Source organism: Uloborus diversus, chromosome 3, assembly GCF_026930045.1.
Source record: "Uloborus diversus isolate 005 chromosome 3, Udiv.v.3.1, whole genome shotgun sequence".
NCBI lineage: Eukaryota > Metazoa > Arthropoda > Arachnida > Araneae > Uloboridae > Uloborus > Uloborus diversus.
Window position 1 is genome coordinate 6,730,624 of NC_072733.1, and position 24,836 is coordinate 6,755,459.

General features: G+C 30.7%; 1 long non-coding RNA gene across 1 annotated transcript in view; it reads left to right on the forward strand.

Annotated features, from left to right (window-relative positions):
* The first annotated feature begins 2,267 nt into the window (after positions 1 to 2,267).
* The window catches only part of LOC129218264 (uncharacterized), a 96,951-nt gene continuing 74,382 nt past the window's right edge, over positions 2,268 to 24,836 (forward strand). Inside the window, exon 1 of the long non-coding RNA XR_008580309.1 lies at positions 2,268 to 2,415. This is a non-coding gene — a long non-coding RNA (uncharacterized LOC129218264). The remainder of the gene's footprint in view (positions 2,416 to 24,836) is intronic.

The window sequence follows — 24,836 nt, forward strand, 5'->3', positions numbered from 1 at the left end:
GTTTTTCTTAGGCATATTGAATCAGTTTTCGATTTTCAAAAAAAAAAAAAAAAAATAAAAAAAAAATAAGTGTTAGTATTGCATTTGAAAGTGTTTAATTCATACATAGGTAACGAGGAATGTTAGAGTTAAAATCTTTGACCCTTTGCCCTAAAAAAAAAAGTCGTCACTTCTTTTTTCGTAACACATTTTGAATGCTTTTTGAATCAAAAAATAACTTTACAGCATTTAAAAGTCTTTCACAAACACTGTATTTACTGCAACTGAAATAAATAACCTCATGAAGAGTATTTATGCAAAGTTTCTGAACTGTAGTTAGATGTATCTTTTTTCTCAACATTAATGATTATTTTTTAATGTTTTTTTGAACGCAACCAAGCATTAATTCTATTGAAAAAAAAGAGAAAATCTTCACACATAAAAAGCAATACACTGTGCATTTGCAATTGTTTTTCATTGGTGGCTAGACAATTAAATATTTAGTTTAAAAATGTTTATGATTCCGATTTTGCTCTTAATTGTAAGTAACATGTTTTTATTTTGAATGAATACATTTGCTTAATAAACGCTGCTATAGCTTCTACAAGTTGAATTAAATTTCTCATTCACCATTTTTATATGAACTAGACCTTAATATCTCTTTCAGTCACATTTTATAGAATTAATAATAATTAGAGCTAAACACCAGTGGTCAATTTACGCACACGAAACTGATGGCAGTGATATATATTTTAAAGTGCATCTTCTGTAAAATGTGTCACCGCTGCTGGAGGAATATAATTACACAGCTATTCATCACTGTCTGCTGTAGACAGCGCATTATTGCTAACTGCTAAACGTAGTAATTATTTGGCAAGCGTTTGTCCTTGTCGCTATAATGAAACACTAAAGAAATTAACCAAATGCATATCTACATCCCATATCTTCGCCTCTAACAGCAGAGCATTTGCATGCCACGAAAAGTTTTATGATTAAGGATTACCTTATGTGGCCTTTACTAATTTATTTTGACGCAGCCTTAAGATGAATTTCTTTTTCAAAAAAATAAGTTAAAAGTTGTTGTATTCAAGCCCCGATATAAGATTTTTTTTTTTTTAAATTTACCTACGTGATAACACAATTACGCATCATTCATCATATTTTAAAGTACTTTTCGCTATGAAAACTTTTTTTTTCTTCAAAAGAAAAGTTGTGTTGTGATAAATTACTTATGGTAGTAATCACTTAAACTTTTGTAGTTTGGCAAAAAAAAAGCCTGGTTTTACCCTAAAAAAATATTTTTTTATTTTGTTTCCGAGTTCCCAAAATAGTGTTAATACGAAAATTGATCACATATTGTTTTATATTCATAAATGAAATGCTTCGTGCCTCTAAAGATTTATAATTTTCACATTTAATAGTAGCAACACTTGTCTTTCGTAATGAATGCTTTTTTATTTATTTATTTTTTTTTTTAATTATGAAACGAGATTTCTGTTAAAATAACTTCCCCCTGTAAATCTATGGGTATACCACTGGTAAGGTCATCAAGCTAAAGACTGAGGGATTCCAGAAGCAATATTCGAGACCATAAAGAACCACTAAAATACGCTTGTTATCTTTGTCTGCCTGAAATTTATATGGTTGGTAGCAAAGTTGCTTACTATGGGTAGAGGAGACGGGAAAATGTCCCTTCACTTGTGCCTTGCTCCCTAGTTTGCGAACAAGAAGAAAACTGCCAACGCCATTTTCAAATAGTTTCGCAAGCCATCGTCACTTTGTGTTAGAGGAAATGACGATGTTGGGAAACGAGTTCAGTGGTTCAGAAAAAGGAAAATGCCGAAAATACAAATGACTGTTGCACATTTCCTAACATATTTTCCACGTTACCTTTGATTTTCAAAATTAGGTTTATAAATACTGGTCGGAAATATATATTAAACCGTATTAGTCATAAAAAAAACGATTACTAATGTTCACAAGATCAGTCTAAATAGGAGTGAAAAATTTTACTGGGTGATAGCATACATCTAAACGTTAATACGCTACGTGCACATAAAGCTTGAAACTAATGGATGCGAAACAGACCACAACATTATTACACAGAAACGATTTAGCACAGCAATTTAGTTAAGAAATTGTTGAAATTTTTGCAGCTGTATCAGAATAAACTGTATGCACCTGTAAATTTTTGCAGCTGTATGAAACAGTTTGCAGCTGTATTTACATACTCCGCTAAGATAAAGCACCGATCGTCGTAATGAAGAGCCAATCGACAAGCTTTCATCGATTGCTGCGATGTCGTTGCAAACGCGTGTGGTAGAGTTACAGGCCGCAACTTCAAAAACAAAACATTTTAAGCGCTCTTAAAAACTAAAATTGTTTTCGTAGAGTAATTTTTTGACCTGTTTCGCATCCGTTAGTTTATGGGTTAATGTAAGTATAGTACGTCAGTATTGCGTTTGCAACCTTATGCTCTACATGATGGTTTGCTTGCGTGTATGTTTTTTATCAGCCAGTAAATATTATATATATATATATATATATATATATATATATATATATATATATATATATATATATATATATATATATATATATATTTAGATGGTTGCCCGTTCTTTCTTTTGATTTTGAGTTTAGGTATGAATTTTGTTTCTATTGTGATTTAAATGTTGTTCTATTTTCTTTATATAAATCCTGTAGCTTAAATATTGTTCTATTTTCTTTAGATAAAACTTGTATTTTTCATTTGAAAAGGTCCAATGTTTGTATTTCATGTCATGCTGATACTCTGGACTTTCAGTAACCCACTTGCTTGTTTTGTGAGATGTCGGGGACTAGTGCTGCTTTTTTAGGCAAATTTCGCCAGCAGCACTCACGAAACATCTCATGGTTTTTCCCTACCCTTGGGGAGTACCCCCTGATGAGGCCCCAGGGTATTTTGGGATTTTTTCATTTTTTCCTTCTTTTAAAAGATTTTTTTCGTTCTTGTTCAATCCTTATATTGCTATCAAATGTGTTGTCTACCAATATCATAGAGCAGCCTGTGGCGCCTATTGAACTGAGTCGAGAAGTTCATTTTTAGTGAAGTTCATTTTGGTTGACTTGTCCGGATTATAAATACAATATATGATACACTGTAAAAACGATTCAGAAACGTTCCTGAAAAATAATGGGCAGCTGATGTGCCCAATTTCTTCCAGTAACATATCTTGGAAAAACCAGTAACGCTTTCCGCTAAAAGTCAGTAACCTTTCTGAAATTAACCTTGAAACTTTATGAAGACGTGCGAAATCTGCCCTGTTAAAGCCAGTCATGTCTCTAGAACCTTCTAGAAAAATTAAGTAGGGTCAGTATAATTGATTAGAATCTTCCTACTTTACCAAGAAGGCTCCATAAATAGCAGAGCGACCACGCCTAAAGCTATGCAAGAAGGAACCAAGCATATATCTTGCCTGCAATTCCCGCCTTGCAAAGCTGTAGCTATCCATTGACATTTTCGCTCTTATTGGGAGCTTAGTCAGTCTGGACAGGCCGTAAGCAACTTTAGGCCGATACACTTAATAAACACGCTCATTGAATCTTTAAACTGGTTGCTAAAAATATTTTCCACAACAGTGACAAGTCTGCACGCATGCAACTTGTAGCGATTCAGGAAACTACGGGGAAATAGGTGAAAATGTGTGAAATCCTGAGATGTTCCACGGAAATAGCCAGTAACGTTTCGGATTTTTTTTACAGTGTAGTGTTTCTATATATATATATATATATATATATATATATATATATATATATATATATATATATATATATATATATATATATATATTATATATATATATATATATATATATATATATATAAGAAGTCGTACAAAATGCACTTTTATAAATACATGCTGTAGTTCATACCAAACATGTTTGCAATATAGTAATTTTTAGCGTAATTATCTCTGCAGTACAAGTTACTACATTGTTTTTTTTTTTTTTTCTTTAACGATGCATAAAACTAAATTTATGCAAATAAAATTCAAGTTAATACGGCAACATGAACTTAACTCGATACAGTTCCGACAAATTTCCATAAAATATGAATTTATTTTGTAGCCACTGCAAGAGTAGAATTCTTGCTTCCGCCGTCCTCGAAAAGGAATCGGTCCAGAATGATATGCTAATAAAGCCACTTTTGCTGGAGAAAGATTAGAAAGAGACGAATCTAGCCATGACAAAAGAATAGTCTTCTGGGAAACAAAACCGTAAATTAAAACCGCTTATGGGCGCTTTCAGCAATTCTGTTGCAAAGAATAGTGACTTAATGGGAAAAGTTATGAAACAAGTTTATTCTACGCAGTGGAGACGAATGCAAATTACTGAAAAAAATACAGGCAAAATAGTTTTAGTTTTTCTTGGGGAAATTGTTATATAAGTTTACATGGCGCTCAAAGATTGTTTTGAAATTAATTTTGCTGCATTTCTATTTCAAAAAAATAACCCCTTCCGAAGAATTAATTGGGGATGACTAATAAATATATTTTACTTTATAAATTTTTTTTAGTATTTTACAACTATTTTTAGACTTTGTTTTCTACATGATAAAGTCATAAATCATAAAATGAAGTTTTAAATCATAAAAGTGTCAAAGAAAGTGTAAAAGCTTTTTAAATGCAAAAGTTTGCAAAACGTTTTGAATATTTTGAGTTCTGTGCAATAAAACTTTATTTTTTTTTATTTCTATGTTTTTTATTTTGTTAAACTCAGCTAGGCGTAAGAAGATTGAAAAAGTTATAATTAATTCATGAAGTTTGAAATTTATTTTTAAAAATAGAAAGAAACTAAACTGCATTCCAACATTTGCGTTTTCTTTTTTTTATTTCACTTTAATCATATTGTAAATCAATGCTTATTTGATCATGTTTCATTTATTTTTGACTTTATACTAACTTTATACGCCACTTGGTTGAAAAACTCGGGGTTAGAGCTTTTGCCTCAAGAGCGGTACGTTATATGAAAAAAAAAATCAATTACTAAGTTGTGCAGCATCATCAAACTAAGAATGAAAAGTCACCTTGGAAACAGTCATGTTAAACATAGTAGGCGTAAAATGAAATTTTGTTTGTGATCGCGTTGAACAAATCTACACTTGCCGGAAATGTGCCTTATATGTCTGTAGCGCTTAAAATGGTGCATTTCAGCTCAAATACACATCTGGACAAATGAATGCATATCCCGCTGCATTGTACAATATGGCAGTTGATAAGATGGCATAAATATACGTAATACGTTGCATGCATAAGCGTACATAATAAGCATACGTTGGTGGAGAGGTTTAACATTCGGTGTGTTAAAAAACGAATTCAGGTTTTGGTGAACATCTTTGTAACTGACATTTTTTTTCGTATCTCGTACCGTTTCTGAAATAAAAGTTTTTCCGCAACGCGGCGCTGTAAGCCGCTTTATTGGGTACTGCATGCCAATTTTACTATGCCAAGACTATTTCTTGCTCTTTATGAATTTTCGGAAAGGCAATGAACTTGAGCGGGCACACTGTATAATTTTTAATCATTACCGTGGTGATTTTTTTTTTGCTCTTAAAATGAGTCTTATGTATATGTTTTTCGAAAAAAAAAAGAAATGAATAAAAATAAAGTACATATTTTTACTCTGATTTAGTGTTACTATTACTTTCCAAGAAGGTTTATTTTACTGCATTAATAAATATTTTTTCATTATTAATTAATGAGTTTCCGCAAAGCGTAAAATATTTATTCTTCGTAAAGTGCACTTATTTACAAAATTCCGGATCATAAACAAAAATGCCTGTAATAATGAAAGTTAGGCAACTGCATACGTTGTGTTACATAGTCTATAGTTAATGATATAAATTACATGGGGCAATTTCACAAAATATTATCTGCACTTAATATCGTTTGATGATCGTTTTGGGAATCGCTGGGCAGTATATTTTCTTGCTTAACGTTGTTGGCGGTATCTCCTTCCATTATAAATATCGACCGGCTTATAAAGTAAAAATGAAGTTCGATAATGCGTCCTTACGTGAGATCTGCCCTCAGGGCCAAAGAAATGATTTAGCATTGCCCGAACGTAATGGTAAACAGTAGTCTACATCAGAGCTACGACACCAAATGTGAAACAACTACATTTGCTCCAAATTTCCGCAGGGTAAATGATCCAATGCGCTGTCTTGGTTATTTTGGGTAATTCCAGAATCAATGCTTATCTTTAAGGGTTTTCGGAGCTAAGAAAAACACGATCTGTCTGTAATGTTCAAAGTTCCCAATTCACGACCTTTGGCAATCAGGATTAGGAACCTTCTCTCATACTTGAAATAACACTGATTGTTAAGGATAAATGTTTGTCTCTCTTTAATAATACTCCTTAGAAAAATAATCTTAGAAAGTTTACGCTATGAAATTCTATTGCTGGAGAATCTAAAGAACTTCTTGATAGGATATTCTGATTCTGAAAATTCGTGTATGAGTACATTTTTCTTTTTTTTAAGAGGTAAAAATATTTTTTACTATACATTCAGCAAGTGATGCTAGTTTGCTAAAAATGTCTTGACCATGTTTAACATATTAAAATTCAAATAAATATATAGCAGGGGAATGTGCGGCAAAATGAAATAGTTACGATTACTTACTTTTATCAATAAATATCAATTGGAAAACAACAATTGGTTAAGAATTGGAAATGTTTTTTTGAAAATTGCGTACATAAATGAAGACCAATATATTCTGTAATAAAACTTCCTATGAAACATTATTTTCAAATATTGGCAGTAAATTTGTAACCCCAAAAAAATGTGGAAATTTTTCACTTTTTTTTTCATGAAGCAAAGTGAAATATAAAATATTTTTGTAATAAAATGTTTTTTTTCGATAACTAAAGATATTTTCGGTCAATTATTCATTGAGTAAATTAAAGAGTGAATGAATAAATTAACAAATGAGATAATAAATGAGAAAAATAAAGCTGTTAATCTAATACTATGTGAATAAGAAAATAATTGAGAAAAAAATTAATATGTAAGGGAAACATTAAATTAAAAAAAATTAAATTAAATAGTAATTAATAAATAAATACGTAAGTGATTTCATAAAAGATTAAATTTGTAAATGAAATGTAGTATATCACTTTGCCCCATTTACTTTGCCCCGAATGCTCTTGACTACCTGTAAAAGGCATTTATAATATAAATAAGCTTAATATTAAGGAAATAAATACAACACTGAAGATAAGTAGGTCTCAACATTTTTTTTTAATATTAATAACAAAACATTTATCATTTAATGGTAGCAAAAATAATTTTTGTCTTACATCTTTGTATGACAGTATGAGTATCAATTTTTGAAAATTACTTGTGTTATTATGTTTTTTGATTTTCAGAAGTACTTTTTTCCTGACTGGAATAGACTGGATGGACATGTGTTACTACATAGATAAAATATTACTAGATAGCTTGCGCAATAAGCAGAGTAAACATTTTACCATTTCACTTTGCTCCATATTCCTCTAATGGAATACGATAAAAAAAAACGTCCGTTTTTTAAAAATGAGTTTAAATGAAGCTCACAACAGGTTATTTCGCATATTATGAGTGGTTATAAAGAGTACTCACTGTTTTTCCAATATATTAAAAATGTTTATGCTTGTGGATAAAATTTGCACTGCTTCTAATATACTATGTGCCTAAAATATTCTGTCTCAATGAAAAATTACTTTTAGTAGGTTTAAAAAATAAAATTAATTGAACTGAAAAGACATAATCAAATGGTTATAACAAAAACATGCATGGTTCTTCATATATCTAGGAAGAACCACAGATATTGTATTACATAACAAAAAAGTTGATTGCAAAATACAAACTATGGCATTGTGCTATTTTAATCAGTTTTGTAATGTAGTGTAGAGCACGTATTAAATTATCCAACATTAACTGTGCATCACACGTATCTAAGTATTTATACACTGAGCCAAAGTTGGTGCTCAAAACAAGCGATGTTTTATTTTTCTATTATTATACTAAACAGCAAGTAAAACACTGGTAAAGTATAAATATGTGAATTAAAAATTTTTGTAAGAAACGTAACTCTTTGGTCTCATACCAGTCGTTTATGAGCATTCATTTGACACGAAGAGAAAAAACAACGCATCAAAACACTCTTTTAAAAAATTAGGACCATTCCATTTTTGACATGATTTTATAAATTATGACCAGATAAGGAGAAGACGATGCAATACTTAATTTTTCGTTTTAAAAATTTTAGGCTAAAGCATTTCGAAAGTTTTACCCTGAGGAATATATTTTAGGATTTAACATGATCGGAAAAAAGAGGATAAAAGCAAAGTGCAGATTTAAGCTCATTAGGCAAGCTTTTAGGTGCCGCTGACATTTCGGTATTTTTGCAATCTTTTATTAAAGCTGCCCCGCGTTGTGTTATCATCGGTGAATTAAGGAAATATAGGATACTTTTTTTCTGATGCAGTTTAATAGCTCCCCTGGGAGTAAGGTAGCTAGTTCGTCCACTTGACGATGTTATCGTTGAGATAAAATGATTTAGTGATGAGTACTACGAACGAAAGCTTAAAAACTCTAAAGATAAGACATCGAAACACTTTTACTTTTTAGAAAAATGTGTGCAACAAGAAGGCGTCCCGGGTTTTGATAATTTGGAAGGTGTGCAGAAAGTTTTTGAATAACAGCATTGAGTATAATTTGCTCGTCTAAAAGTAAAGTCGTGTGCTTGATGGTTTAAAAAAATTATTTATAATTTCATCTTCAATATTAGTATCAAGCAAAACTACAGCTTTGTATATTTGCGTGAGAGATAACATTTTCACGCCTCAATTAGTCTTTCAGATTTTGTTTATGTGCATTGAAAACCGTTTTCAGCATATGAATCACATGTATCAAAGTAAAAATAATTAGTTAATCTACATCAGTTTTTAGCATTTTTTCCGTGCGATAAATGCATGCTCAAAACAGTGCTTACTTTTACTCGCAGATTAGTTTTAAATTTCAATTTGTCTAATCACTAGTGTGGAAACCATTCTTAGTTTATGAAAGGTACACAAATATCATTGGTTATCGAAATCAAACTCAAAACCGAAGCAAATTTTAATCCAAGCGTTTAGTAAGAAAACCAGCACAATCCATGATTTTTGAAAGTTTTTTTTTTCTTTCCTTTTTTCTATAATTTTACAGATTTTTTCCCCTGGAAATTTTCTGCGTTTGCTGATCTCTACTCTTGCACTCCAGAGCCCTTGTTAAGAGAACCGAGATGGACACAGTAGGCCTTGACCCCCATGGACTGTTATGCCACTGAGTCCAGTTTTGATACGAAAATAAAACTTTTAATTTAAAAATGAAAACACTAATGAAATAGCACTGAATGTTTTTTTAAAGGAAAGAAAAAAAGTTTCTTAAGAAATTAAAATGACAGAGTGGGAAACGGTTTTTGTTTCTCCTGTAGAACTAATAAAAACGGGTTGATCTGGTGTTGATTGTAAACGCTTCAACTTCATATTAATTTTCATTTTATTAGTAAAAAAAATACATTTTGAATATTTTTTTTCTTCTAAAATTAAGCAATAGATACAAACGTTATTTGAAAAGTGCTTTAGAAATATAGTGCCTTAGAAATATAATAGAAAGTGCCTTTGGAGTAACGGGATAAAAATGCACGGATATTGTCAATAAATGTGTGCAAAAACTTATTTTGTAAATTTGCGTAAAGTGCAGCAAAACTAGCGTAAATTATTAACGTCATTGAATAAGTTCGTCTAATGAGGGGGAGAGAGAGAGAGAGTGTAAATACAATAAAAAAGTGGCTGATATATCTATCTGAAGCAGTTTTATTTTTTTAAAGTAAGCGAATTGTTTTGTGGATTTCGAAGTTGTATCCTCTTTTTACCTGTTTTCTGAAAGTTATTTTTATTCCGAGCATTTTTTTTGCTTTCCACAAATCATGTTGCCATCTATCTAAAATTTACTTCAAGTATTTTGTAGTTCATGTCCATTAATTTCCTTAAAAAAAAAAGCATTTTATTTTAGTTTATTTTAATATACTTTATTAGTTTCCATATTTATTTTTTTATATTTCTCACTTGAATTGGCATATTACGTATAAAACTCATGCGATGACGACCACATCAGTCAGCATTTAAATCAAATTAAAATGAACCATTAAAACAACCACATTGTAAAAGAACATCATTAATGTTGCATTATTTCACCCCTAATATTACACAACTCTTCGATATTACGATTATCCCATTGCTTGAAACACTAATTTTGTATACATACTAACAACTGTCATATGCGTTCCTGTATTGCATTTAGTATTAATTTCTACATTCTCGACCGCAATTGTATTGTTCTGTACATGATGCCCCTTGCACCTGCCGCAGTTACTATTGATAGCTTTACCGATTATGATTACGAAGGAGATTCATTGCCAATGTCCCGCAATTAATAATGTCATATGCTTGTTGCATTAATTTATGCTCAACGGAAGTAATATCTTTGAATGAATTGAAATCTGAACATGAATCTAGGAACAAGGGTTGCAACTCATTACTCGCACGAATTCTAGTCACATGTAAGGGAGATTGGAAATTGAAAATATGAGGGGTAGTGAAGTTATAGTAGTAAATATTCTGTGTTATGCTTCGTATTTATAGGTTCTTTTTTAAATCTCCATAGAAGTGATTTTCTTTTCTTCAACTTATATTATTTTTCACAACTAAATTTCACTCATTAAAGAGGATAAGAAAAAATAAATATATTAATGCCGCGGTCAGGTGGAAAATAAGTGGTATATACTATTTATTTTTAAGTAAAATTTTATCTCGAAAAGGCTTTATTTTAATCACAAATGAACCTATACTTTTTTTAAAGGAAATTTGTTGTTGTGGAGAAGATAAGGAAAATGAGGCCCCTGTGACAGAGTCAGTACTCGAAGAAATTATACCACTTATTTAAGAGTGTTTTGTTCCGAACGGATAAGTTTTCTTCAAATAGACATTACTGTTTCCAACAGGTGTGTTTTATTAAAGAAACTAGGAAAAACTCGACGATGTTGAAAATATTTGACGCTGTCTGTACTCTTAGTGCTGAACAACTTTTTTATGAGAATTTTTTATATCTAAACAACCAATGTTTTGCTTTAAATTTTATTATGTTTCAACTTGAGTCTGTTATTAAAGAAGATAGGTACAATAAAATAGATATGACGTAAGTGGTACTCAAGTTTAAAACACATTCCTGTGAGTGAATGTCAATACAGAAATATTTTTTTTCTATTTTTGCTTAACACTGCATGAAAAAACCAATATAAAAGTTTCTCTTTTCTTAGTTTGCTATCAACTGGTAATAATTCCAAATTTTTGTAAAAAATGAACTTAATGCTTGTACATTTTTCAAAATTAAAGGGACAGCACTATGAAAGTAACTAGAATTTCAAGAAAAGCTAGATACCTTTAAAGCACAGTTCCTTCAAACAATTGAAAAAAAAATCAAATGCAAGAACTTTTGATTGAAATTTTAAATTTCCTTGTGCCTTACTACTTTTTAATTCTTGAGTTACTTTCAAAGTCTAAGTAAAATCTATATTGCGTCAAAATGAGAGAAAAAAAAAATCAGCAATCGACTTAGAAATTCAGAGTAAATCTGAAAATTAATAAAATTTCAATACTTACTATGATAAATAACTTGAACGAATAAATCCATTTAACTACAATTTTCGGCACAGAACGGATTTTCAATGGAATATATATGTTACGAGTTTATTTTATATGCAAGAAATCGTACTAAGTATGCCTCTTAACTCCATTAGCCAAACATTCGTGGAAGCTTAAATACATTAACTATCATCTTTGTTGACTAAATACGTCACCGATAGTTTTCCGAATTATTCCTACTTCATCTGCCCGAACACTCAGTATTAAATTGAATAGAAATATGTAGGCGTTAAAGATGCTTGTTTTCTTTGCACTTGCACTATCCTTGTATTTCCTCTATTTCTTTTGTTCAGTATTATTACTGGCCTTCAGAACTTTTTTACAACTTGTATTAAATGCAATTTATTCATCTTGTTTAACAGAATAGTTACTATTGAATAGGTTATGTTTAAATTACGTATAGTTATTCAAGTTACATGATCTGGAAAATAATTATGTAATTGCGGTTTGTTTCGCTTTCAAGTCAGTGCGCAGGATGGTTATGATAATGGTACGTAATTGAATCCCATCTTATTTCCGAAAGCCACTCAGCATCTTTCCGAAACTTTTGGGAAGCCAAAAGACACGCAACCTTTGATAATGCAATTATCAGTCTTAAGAACATTTATAGTATCAGTTAAAATTATTTTGAAGCGGTAATTAATTTATGGTATGTATTTCTCAAAAAAAAAAAAAAAAGTATCAGATAACGTGATTTGCAATAAAACACATTTTTAAATGCTAATCTGTAATTACCATGTTACCATGTTATATTCTGCTTTAAAGGGAGAAAAACTATTTGCAATCCACTAGAAGAAATAGTTCCCCTACTCGCCCGCCACACGGACTGTGCCAGTTAAACAGCTACTTTTAGTGGCTGCGTGACATTTTTCCGACGATTTTGAAAATCATTTGGGTGACAATTTTTCGATATCTGTCCGAATTCGGCGTGATTTTACTGTTTAAACGCGCTCTTTTTCAGCGGAAACCAAATAAGTCAGATTGCACAACAAAACTAATGTACGATAGATAAAAAAATGCAAAATAAATAAATATTTGTAGTTACTGTCCTTTACCTGCCCACGGTACAATTGTAGATGGTGGGTTCAAACTACACTGCTTCAAACTAGATTTCAGCATTCTTGTTTTCTTACCGTAAAATGGTACTGTAAAAAACGACTTTACGGTAGAATAGAATGGCAACCATGGATAACAGTATTTGCTCCGTAAAAGTTAAAGAAATAGTTTTACAGTGCTCCGGTTGCCAGACTTTAAAAGTTTTAGATGCGAATGTGCATTCTTGTTTTCTTACCTGAAAAATTTTATGGTAAAAGGGAATGGCAACATCGATAACAGTATTTCGACCATAAAACGTCAAGAAATATTTCTACAGTGCTCTGGTTGCCAGTCTGTAAAAGTTTCATATGCGTATGGATTTAAACCTTGAGACATGAGATCATGCAAAATGGTTGCCCGCAAACATTTGAATCCCATCGTAGCTGTTTCGAAACAGGATTCTTAACCAGCGCAGCAGAGGAGAAACCCGAACAAATACATGTATGGACACATACATTTTTATTCCCAAAATAAATGTTTCCGTTCGTTTGCTCTAGCTTTGTTCTTTTACTCCCTGTCCGTTGCCCGTTAGGTTTTAGGTTCAAAAGTTTCTTCTTAATTTTCAGAGAAAAAACCTAAAAATGTTTGCTGGCCAAAATTATTTTTGAAATAAAAAGTAAAATTGTATTATTTGTGGAAACACAATTTATCGTCCGGTTGTTCCTATTTTGCACAATAACTCGATACTTGTTTTGAATAAATTCCATAACAGATTTATATTACTTAAAGACATAAGTGATTTTTTAAATGTTTTTCCTATTACCGAGCATACATTTCTTGAACAAAATGCAACCGACAACAAAAATCATTGAAACGCACAGTGTAATAATTTGTACTTCAGTTTATCTGACTCAGTATAGGAATGAATTTTTTTCAGTAAATGAATTACCCTTGTCTTCTAACTCTCATTTTTGATTTTTGATAACAATGTTAGATTGAAACATATTTTCATGTAGTAATTTTTACAATGTGCTACGCCTGCGGTTATTAAGTTCCTGCTAAAAATTAGCATACATATTCAGAATATGTTACTGCACAAAATTTAACAGAATGAACAATTCTTTAAAGCTACGCATTAAATTACTTTATTGGTTAACTTGCTTGATTCTTGATGTAGCCATTAGTAGGAACAGAATATATTTGCCCATAGTAGGAACAGAAACGCCGTTTCAGCAAATACAGAGAGTAATAACTGCTTGGCTTATTTGTAAGGACAAATCTATAACACCTTCTAATGCAAAAAGTTAGTATTATCTGAATGTATTTTAATTACATTTGCGTAGAAATATTAACGAAACACTCAAGTGTAACACAGAAAGAATTTTTCATCCAAAGGAGCCTGAAACTCTTTATTTTTCACAAAAACTAAATTAAATGAAGAGCGTAAATCAATTAAACTAATCATCTTTTTGACAAAAAGTTAGTATTCTGCTAAGAGAATCGGTATAAAAGCAATTTATTTCTCAACCAGTTCCACTAATTTTTGTGGACAATGATGTTATAAGAATAATTCATTTATCATATTGCACTTGAAGATGAGATTCGTTAATTATGCCTTTAAGAGGTTTACTAAATTATTCGTTAGAAAAATGTATAACGTGCGTATTTTATCTATCTTTGAAAAGTAATGTAAACACTCTTCGTTTCCTTTAATACTTATTGGTCCGTATTTGTTTTTAGCATTTTATAATCAATAGCATAAGTTCACATTTGTAGGAAATAAGTTCTGCAGTTAAATTAAGGAAAAAAAATTGAACTATTATCCGAAAAATGCTAGCATATCTAGGCAAAAAGCAAGACGTTTCTAATCTGCATTAACTTGGATTTCTTTTACTTAAAGTTTTAGGAAGCTTATTCAAAGTTTTGTTTTTATATAACTAGGATAATGTGGGGCAAAGTGAAATAGCAAAATATTTTCCATAATTTGCAACGCCATCTGTCTGGCAGTATTTCAACTACGCCATTTAACATATTGTTGATTCCGCTTGCATAATGGATAGCTCTAAAGATCAAGGTGTATGATAATACAAGTGAATTTCAAAATTTGATACTCATATTGTAATGTTTTGTCAATGTTGTTTTTAATCATATATATATATATATATATATATATATATATATATATATATATATATATATATATATATATATATATATATATATATATATATATATATATGGGTGTTCCGTTTTTTCCTGCAAGACCTCTATTTTCGCAACCGTTACTCTTATATACATACTTTCAATTGCAAAAATGTTCTAAATCAGATGCAGGGTTACGATTTTGAAAGTTTGAAGCGAAAATTAAAATGAGTCAAAAAAATACAAAATTTAACTTTTTTTAACCAGGTCCCCTAATTTATATTTAGGGAAACAATCTTCATTGAAAACTATTACAGACACAAAAAAACTTGATATTTGTTCGACCAAAATTCAAGGAGATATTCCAGTTCAAAATTTTAAGGGAGCATACAGAAGGTGAGATTGGAACATATCGCCTTTCAGAAGAACGATAGGTTGTCAAAGTAAAGATGAAAAGTATTTATATTTTTCACTACTATTAAAAAATAAATGCAAATGTTATGCTGTGATACGCAAAACACAGTGCAAAACCTCGAACATATTAAACAACCACACTCTATATACAAATAATATTAAATATTTGTGACCTGCTATATTTTCCCCCAAAAGGTGTTATTGACGGCGAGTGTAAAGAGATGTAAGTGACAAAACGCTGCGTTTCATATCGCGGTGAATATTGATCGAATCAATTTCAAACTGTTTGTGTTGGAATTATTTTTCAATGAAAAATATTTCCCTAAATGTGAGTTAGGGGACCTGGGGCCCGTATAAAAAGGTAAATTTAGTATTTTTAGCTCATTTTTATTTTTACTTCAAACTTTCAATATCTTAACACTACATCTGATTTTGAACATTTTTGCAATTGGAAGTATGAATCTGGGACTAACGGTTGCGAAAATAAAGGTCTTGCAGGTTTACACGGAACACCCTATATATTATAAATGTATATGAAAATATTTCAATAATTTTATTTAAAATTAATTTATGCGTTTTTCTACCTAGTCGCGAAAAATAACAGCATTTTTGTGTGTGTGTGTGTGTGTGTGTTATGTAATTAAATCTTGACACCATGAGCAATGACCAAATATCGAAAAAATAGTTATTTATAGCTCACCAACAAAAACAACAATTTATAAGCTGCGAGAAACACATTCAAATCACTCTCAGCATAAGCTACTCAGTCCGCCGATTTTGCAAGAACCCTTAAGGCAATCAGGTCTTCAGTGAATTGGTTTGATGATTTTACTACAAGCAGAATGTGATCTAACTCTCAAATTATCATTCCTGTGGAGCTTTCCCTCCAATATTCCTCCATTAGTAAGTTGCATAACCCTTGAACAATGCCTCATATTCCAAGGTGATGGCTTGAATTGAAACGTGTTGTTCTTGCTCGGTGAATAATAAGACAATGTTTTAAGAATATTGTTAATCAACAGAAGTAGATGGTTTTGTGTTATCCGGCAGTAAAGTGTGCGCCGATTTAAAAAAAAAAAATCATTCTTAAAAACCATAAACACACAATTTTCCAACAGCAATTCAAGAACAAATGCACATTATAGCACAAACTTTTGAACAAGTCACTGTCGTTAAATTAGTAAAAAGTAAATGGTAAATATGCAGATTTACTTTCTTTTTAATAATGCATCTTTAAACTATTTATACGTTTATGAAATATTGCAATGAATGCAGCAATTTATGCAGGGTTTTTTTTTTAATGTCGTGCATGAATTTAGGCTTTACGTACAAAACATAAGAACAAGCAAGAATCCCTCAGGAACATGTGGTCGCAAGTGCAATGCTGAAGTCCTACATGCATACAAAGTCAGGAACCGACGAATAAGTAGCAGATCATAAATTTATTACACAAATACGATTTTACAGGACTTTTTTGATTTTATAAAGATTTTAAAGTCGTTCTTTGAAGCTGCGACTGAGTGTCGCAAACACGATGTAGCGAAAAAGGGAAAACTTTTCAAAATGGCTCGTGATTGTGACGCTCAGTACGCTGTCATTGCGACGCAGCTGCAGTCACAACGTTTCAACAGCCTCTTTTTAATTTCATAAATTTTGAGTCAAATTTTATTTGTATTATAATTTATCATTAATTGTTACCTTTTTCGCACCTTTCATTGCCTTGCTTCGTGTGCATGTAGCGCGTCAGCATTGCGTTTGCAACCTTATGTTCCTGAGTGTTTATTGTCTGTTCTTTTAATTTCTACCTCCACTCTAAGTTTGTACACGGCATTTAGGGACAACCTGTATTCATAATGTAGTACTAAGCAGTAGCAGAGTGGCAAGAAAACTCGCAGGCTGCATGAACAGTCGCGGTTTAAATCCTACCAGATGCCTCAAGTGTTAGAAATATTCCTTTTAATTATTTATTTACTTCTGAGCTTTCATGATCGATTGTACATAAATATTTCTAAAACAGTTTTCAACAAGAAATTTGTGAATTTCTTCTAGAACTTAATGTTCAAGTAATTAAAATGGGTTACTAGGATTGTAGGTAGTAGCTTAATTCTATATTATATCTTTTTTGTATTCATTACGGTTATAATATGAGTTACAATACCTTGCGTGGTTTGCATGATGATCTTCGACGATATTTTTTAAAGACAATTTGTTATTTATCTAATTCAATTTTTTTAAATAAGATAAAAATGTACTATTTGTTGTACACAATCCCATATACAATTGAAACAGTGAGAAGCAAAAGGATGTAAATGGCAAAACTCAAAATTTGGAGGTAACCAGTGCAAATGGTAGGTGAACTTATCCGCTGTCATGAGACAATGTAGTAGTAGTAGCCCTGGTAGGTTCTGTTATACAGCATGAGTTAGAAAAACTTTTCTTTGAAAGCCTACCTAGGACTATATTACTCAAAACGTGAAAATGTCCACTTACATATCTTTGCTCCTCACTGCCTCAATTTATCTCTAAACCGCTTATGCTATTTTACTAAGATATTGGGCTTTAAAACTTCGTCTGTATAACACGGTGTCCATTTTCCTTTCTGACAGACAAGTTAGTTCATTTTTCAGCAAGTTTTTGTTTTTACGGCATATTTTACAGTTTTTGCAATTACATTCTATATGTTTAAGTATGTATTCGCGACGTATGGCACTCACTGCATAAAGATACAAGTGCATTAGAAAGCTTTTTTCTCTTTTTAATTCTATATTTTCGATAATTCAGTTTGAAATTCACCCTGGCATCAATCTAGTAGATTAAAAATAAGGAATGAAAAATTACTAATCACAATTTTTTTAAAGATATAATTAGAAATAATAATACAGCTTATGATAAGTGTTCTCAAAAATATTTTTTCTGGAGGATAAGAAATGGAAGAAGTGATTACATTGAAAAATGTAGAAATCTTGAAAAAAAAAGCCCTGTTGATCAGACATTCTTATTTTTTAGGTTGAACAACGCATCGTTTACAAATAACAAAAATAACCCTTTTTTTAAGTACAGAATTTAAGTACTAAATAATGTTGGTCGTTAGCTTGCCACGACTTGCAAATCCAGTCACGTCCACAAAAGTTTAATTAGAGAATATCTAGCTCAGCAGAAGCGCATTATTGTCTTCGTTAGTAGCTGCAGTGGCTCAGCATTTTAAGAAAACACAGTTAAAGATCTTGAAAGCTACTCCCTCCACTAAAATACGACAGCGTTTTCGTCGTTACTATTTCTAGTTTTAACGGTAAGCCTGTTAAATGTCAACATTATAGCGAAGAAGACACCGCGCCCCTTTGAATATTGAGAAGTTACCAAATGACTTCTTTAAGATGCTCCCGTTTCCGAATCGAGACTTGCACCTTAACCAACTGGTAAAAGAGCTGCCTAGTAATTACTGTAAAGCATTTTGCAAGAACGTGCTTTTGTAAGTTTAAGAAATCGGATACTTATGTGTGATTATCGTGGCTTGTCACAGTGTCACGTCACAAATTTCACGATAATGACCTAGTTTGGTTAATCTAAGCAGGAAGATAATGAGTGAACAGCTTTTATTTATGTCTTTCAAAAGGGGATTTATTGTTTTTGAATAGAATAAATATTCTTAGTTCATTGTTTTTTTTCTCTTATAAGCATTGCATCTTATAATTCGTCATTTTGATTACTTTCTGCACGTTTGGCTTTAATAGTGATTTCGGTTTTAATGGGAGTTTGGAATGTAATTATTTCATGGACTTTTGACATCTAAATTCACGCGGTTTTGTCAGTTACTGTTTCGCTACATGCGAGATTTGTGTATGCAGAAAGAAGCAAAAGCACGTTGAAAAATAAAAGAAAAGGAGAATTTTGTCTCCGCTAAAAAGGCTTAATATAATTTATGAAGATATTTGAGACAAAGCAAACACACATATTAATTTGATTTGATAAACGAGATGAACTTGTCGCACTAAAATCGGTTTTACTGGAAGTTTGAATTGTAACTATACTGAAAAAAAAAACTGCAGTTATAATAGATTATATTTAGCAAACTGGGCCTCTACAAAGGTTTCTAGTATCGATACAGCGTTTTCCTAATCTAAGTTCACGTAAGAAAAAATTAATTACTAGAAACATTTTTTAAAAAAGCTTAGAGAGTTTCTAGCAGAAGCCTACAGTGAAGCTCATGCACTTTTGACATCGATGTTTTACGCGATTCCTAAAATAAAACGCGTAAAATAAAATGGAGAGGGAAGCAATAGCACTTCTAACAATCCGGAATTGCACATTAACATAACTGTGCATAATAAACTGTGTTTAATTTAAAGGCAAAGAAATCACCTCCAATTACAAGAAATACAGTAGAATTTAATGCAAATTTGGTGTTTTTTTTCTTTCTTTTAAAGCGAAGTAACTTTTCCAAACTAAACGTTTTTTTTTAAACCTAATGCATACAAGCCTAAATAAAATGATTCTAAACATGAGTTTGTATTTGCGTAATTACAAACAATATTATGTTTTAGATAAAAATTTCTTAAATCTTAGTATGAGTAATCATTGTAAAACGTTCATTTAATTGTAAACCAACATAGCCAAAAAATAGTAAATTATACAGAAATAGAGTGCTTCAATAACATATTTATTTTAGTTCTAACTCATACTTTAATGACGTGATTAACGTCCGAGGAGATTTAAGTTTAAAATAATATTTTTTCATATACATTATTTCCTTTCATATCACTTTCTCCCCAACAGACTTCATGAAAAACCAATCTCTATCAATAAAAGGATTATATTAACGTCAAATTGTTTTTATGAATTCCCTCGTGATCTATGTTTTTGTTATTAAAAGTATTCCCTTTATAACTCGACAGTTAAAGAGGAATGACTAAAAACATGCTCATTTGCATAAAGAGTGATGATGCTGCAACTTATTCCTAATAAAAAACAATTTAATTCGATATTTTACTTTAATTTGCATTGAAAAGCATTATTTTAAGCTTTTTTTTTTACATTTAGTAAGCATTTACATACATAAATAAATTATATTTAAAAACTAAAGTTTATATTCGTGTTTTAAATAAAATATAATATAATAGATTCATCAAGCGGTCAAAGAATAATGTAAATTTATTAACGTTAAAAAGCATAGAGACATTAAAAAATATGATTTTTTTTGCATTTAACTTTTACTAAAGGTTCAAAACTGCGGTTTGAGAAACTTTTAGCTTCATGAAAAATATTAAAAATAATTACTTTACAGTGCTCTTATTTTCGGAAAAAATCTTAGAAAATTACAAACTGTATTGGATACGTTTAATCAGTGCATTTTTTGGTGTTTTAACATAATCTAAAAACGAATGAAAATAAAGAAAGAAATTGACAAAACAAATATTTCGATTGTGATACATGCTCAATTTAAGATAGATGCCAAGTTCTTAAATTCCTGGTTAAAAAAAATACTTTGAGAGAAAACGTGAACAAGATATTTACGGGCACCTAAACTACTGGTGGGTCGGTTTTATGTGAATAAAAATTTTCAGTTTAAATCAAAGATAACTTTGATGAACTTAGAAAATTTGATTTAAAAAAATCTGCAGTAAAATTAGCATGACCTCGCTCACAAACATTCTACAGTTTATTAAGAGTACTCTAGGTTTTGAACACAACCTAATTAAAGCTTATAAATTAAAAAAAAAGAAAAGTGTGAAATATCCGAAGCGATAGTTTTTTTCTCTAACCAAGTAATAACCAACTTCTAGTTGGACTACGATGTGTGGTAATTTTTCCAAATTTAATTTGAAACATAATGCATTCCAGAAATAACATTCAAAGCTTTTTAAAATTGTGTCTTGTGGTTTATGTTTTTTTTCTGTATTGAAACACAAATTAAAAATACAAGTAAATTAATAACCAAAAACCTAAACCAACTTAGATTTCTACACTATAGTGCTATCCGGAAGCCATTTTAAAACAATATCTTCGAGAGAAAACTAAATAAGAGAAATAAATGCAAAATGATGCAAAACATGACATCTTCTTCACATGTCTAAAAGCCCTGGCCGCGGAAGTGGTTTCATAGTGCGAAACTTAACATTCTGAGCAAAGCTTTCGTGCAAGTAGGCCCATTTTATGAATAAAAAACGTTAGAAGCCGAGAAACTTTTGCTCAGACTTACGGCACTTACGTTTAAGATCTTTCAAATAAATGTAGGGAAAGTAAAGTAAATGGAATATTTCACTCGTAGTATTTCCATTAGCGTTTCGATTCAAGTTTTGCGAGCTTCTTCGAAATGGCTCTTCGATGGAAACTTAACAAACCCTTTTTGCACCTGTTTTCATTCTCACGTTCAATGTCCTTTCCGAAACTTACAAGGTGGTATCTTATTACCAGAGAATTTTATAAGAATGTTATTACCAGGCGTAGAAATCGCGCATTTACCAAAAATGAAGAAAACTATCAGCAATACTATAGTTACTACTCGAAGCTACGAATACGCCTTCTATATTTATTGTTACAAAAGCTCAAAAGAACCGCTCACACGAAAGGACTTTAAATATTTACCAAGTTTTCAAGACTAAGCTACATTAAAAGCATTAATTACGAAACAGTTTTTACATTTCATTACATAATGTTTTTATTTTCTTTCTTGTCGTTTTCTAAAACACTGATGCTGTTCAATATGTACTCTCGTTCAAACCTCAAAAGATAATTTTAGGACATAGAAAAAAGATGTTTTTTAAACAAACAATATAGTTATACTTAAGATATATAATACAGTATTGATTAGATAATAGCATAACACACTTTTATTAATTAAACTGTTTAATTTTCTATTGAAAGAAATAAAAATGTGTTTACAGTGTTTTAGTTTCTTATTTAATTAAAGAATCTTTTGACACGGTTGCCAATCTTAAAAACTAATGTTCTAATTTTAAAACATCTTATTAAGCTAGCTCAGGAGTCACTCTTGAAAGATTACTTATAATGAAACGATACGAGATGAAGTTAATATTTCATGGGCTGTGACGTGTACATTTTATTTGTGATTAAATAAGTTAATGTTATCAAATCATATTCCTCTACAAAGTTCAAAACAAGGTTTTAGCATGGAAAACTGGTAATTTGAGAAACAGGTCAGTAAATTGGTACTTAAGTACAGAAAATTGGTACATACGTTTTATTATACAAATGCAAATTTTATGTCATGGTATGGTCAAAATAATATCAAATTTTAACGTCACCAATAATTCTAACAGAATTGAAATTTTTTTGATTCTCAGCTATAAGCGGTAAAAATGAAGCAATAATAAGTTACATTTATAAGGCATTTTTTTAGATAGACAGTAAGAAGTTTAAAATGCAGAAAAGCAATCAAATAAAACGCAAAATAAAACTTTGAGTAAATATGTGTGAATTTTTAAAAAAATATCACAAAATCAACTTTATACTTAATTTTTATTAATTCATGATTTTTAATACTTAATTCGGCACATTACTTACTCTATCGGTAAAAGAGGATATACTTTTTAAACGTAAAATAAAATACTTGTTTTTTGCGATTAATAAAACTTTACTATGAACTCATTTTGAAAATTCTGGTTATCAACTAAAACTTCGCACTGAAAAACCAAAATAGAATAATTTAACATTCGTAAGCACTCAGCAGGCAACAATTAAGTACATCTCTAGGTATATATTAAGAAAACCTTCCTGTTGAGCTAAAACTCGAAATTTACATCCTCTCTTTCTCTTTGATGCACCTGTAAGATTCTTGGAATTAATTTTTGCGTGATGCAGCGCAAATCTTTTTCTTGTAGGTGAAATTAAATACTTTTAAAACAACTTAAAATGTTTGTTGCGCAGGGATTTACATTAAATTAAAGTTTATCTCTATTTGGAGGGAATTTCTGGTTTTAAATCTAGTTCTTTACCAAAAATGTATGTTTTAAAAATCTAGCTATAATGAACTTGTTTAAGTTAGAGATTTTACATTATGGGGTTAAGTACTCAAAAATTTGAAAAATGTAATGGTTCTTTAAATTTGGATTTTAATTCTTTCTAGTACATATTTCAATGTTAGTTTTGGCAATGCTTCAAATTATACAAAACCATTTACTTCAAGACTTACAATTGGTTTATACAGGATGTATCAGTACAGCGTTTACAGACAGATAGAGGGCAGATAAAGTACACTTAGACGATGGGAAATCACATAGCATTGCATGGCCGGAAATGTTTTCCTGGCGTGGTAGTGACAACACAAATCACCAAAAAGAAGAGACACGAATAAGAGGAGAAAACATGTTTCTTATCCTTAGTACAGCAAAAAACTAAGAAAAAAGAACATTAAGGAGCCAACAATCGTCATCAAAGTATGTGTTCGAAACTAGGACCACCTCTGGGCCGTAATGCGTGCTTTACATCTCCGGCGCATTGAATATCGAACGTTAACGTAAATACCAGGCTTTTTCCGGACTTCCCGATGTAACAAAAACCGCATGTGCGCATACACCGTCATCTGATGCTTCAGTTTGCGTAACAACATCTATCATGTACACCGGACAAAACAAGTATTTTTGTTGTTTAAAAAGTAATAAACATGTTTTTTCCTCTTATTCGTGTCCTGTCTTTCTTATGTTTGTGTCGTCACTATCACGTCAGGAAAGCGCTTCCGATCATGCTTTGCTATGTGATTTCCCATCGTCTAGGTGTACTCTATCTACCCTGAAAGTCTGTAAACGCTGTACTGATACACCCTGTATAAAACAAAAAGCATTCATTTAAAATATTGCGAAACATTTTTTTTCGTTTTGAACTTTAAAAAATATGTTAAATATAGATTTGCGAAAAAGCGCTTTAATAGATTATTATGTTCCGAGCTTTACCTTAATATCCATTCAAATAATGTACTCCAAGACACTATAAAAATTTAACATACTATAAATCGTTTGCAGACATCATTCTTAATGCGCATTTATTGATAAAAAATGTATATTAATAAAAATAAGGAAACACACATTTAATTGCAGTCTCGAATCTTCGAAAGATATACTTGTACATTTATTACGGTTTCTTCTAGATTCACAAAATTATGAAACGTCTTAAAACCTTAAGACGGTACTAAGAAATATTCTTTCATAATACGACGTGTAATTCTTTTTTTATCTTTTGAAAATTCTACTCAAATTGCATAAACGTGATGCTTAAAACGTGTTTTTATTTTGTTTTATTTCTGTGTGAAAATACCTTCGAAAATAGTTTTAAAAAATTACGTATATTTTGAAGGGGATTTTCTTCTACTCATTTTCATGGTATTTCATAGGTACATATTCTTATTTTATTGAACATTTTTAACCGACTTCAAAAAAGCAGGTTATTTTTAGTACTGCTGAAAATATTCAGCAATAATTACCATTTACCTACCGGATTTTTCAAAATATTGCATAAGTTACGCTATAACTAGTCACCTGATTCTAAAAA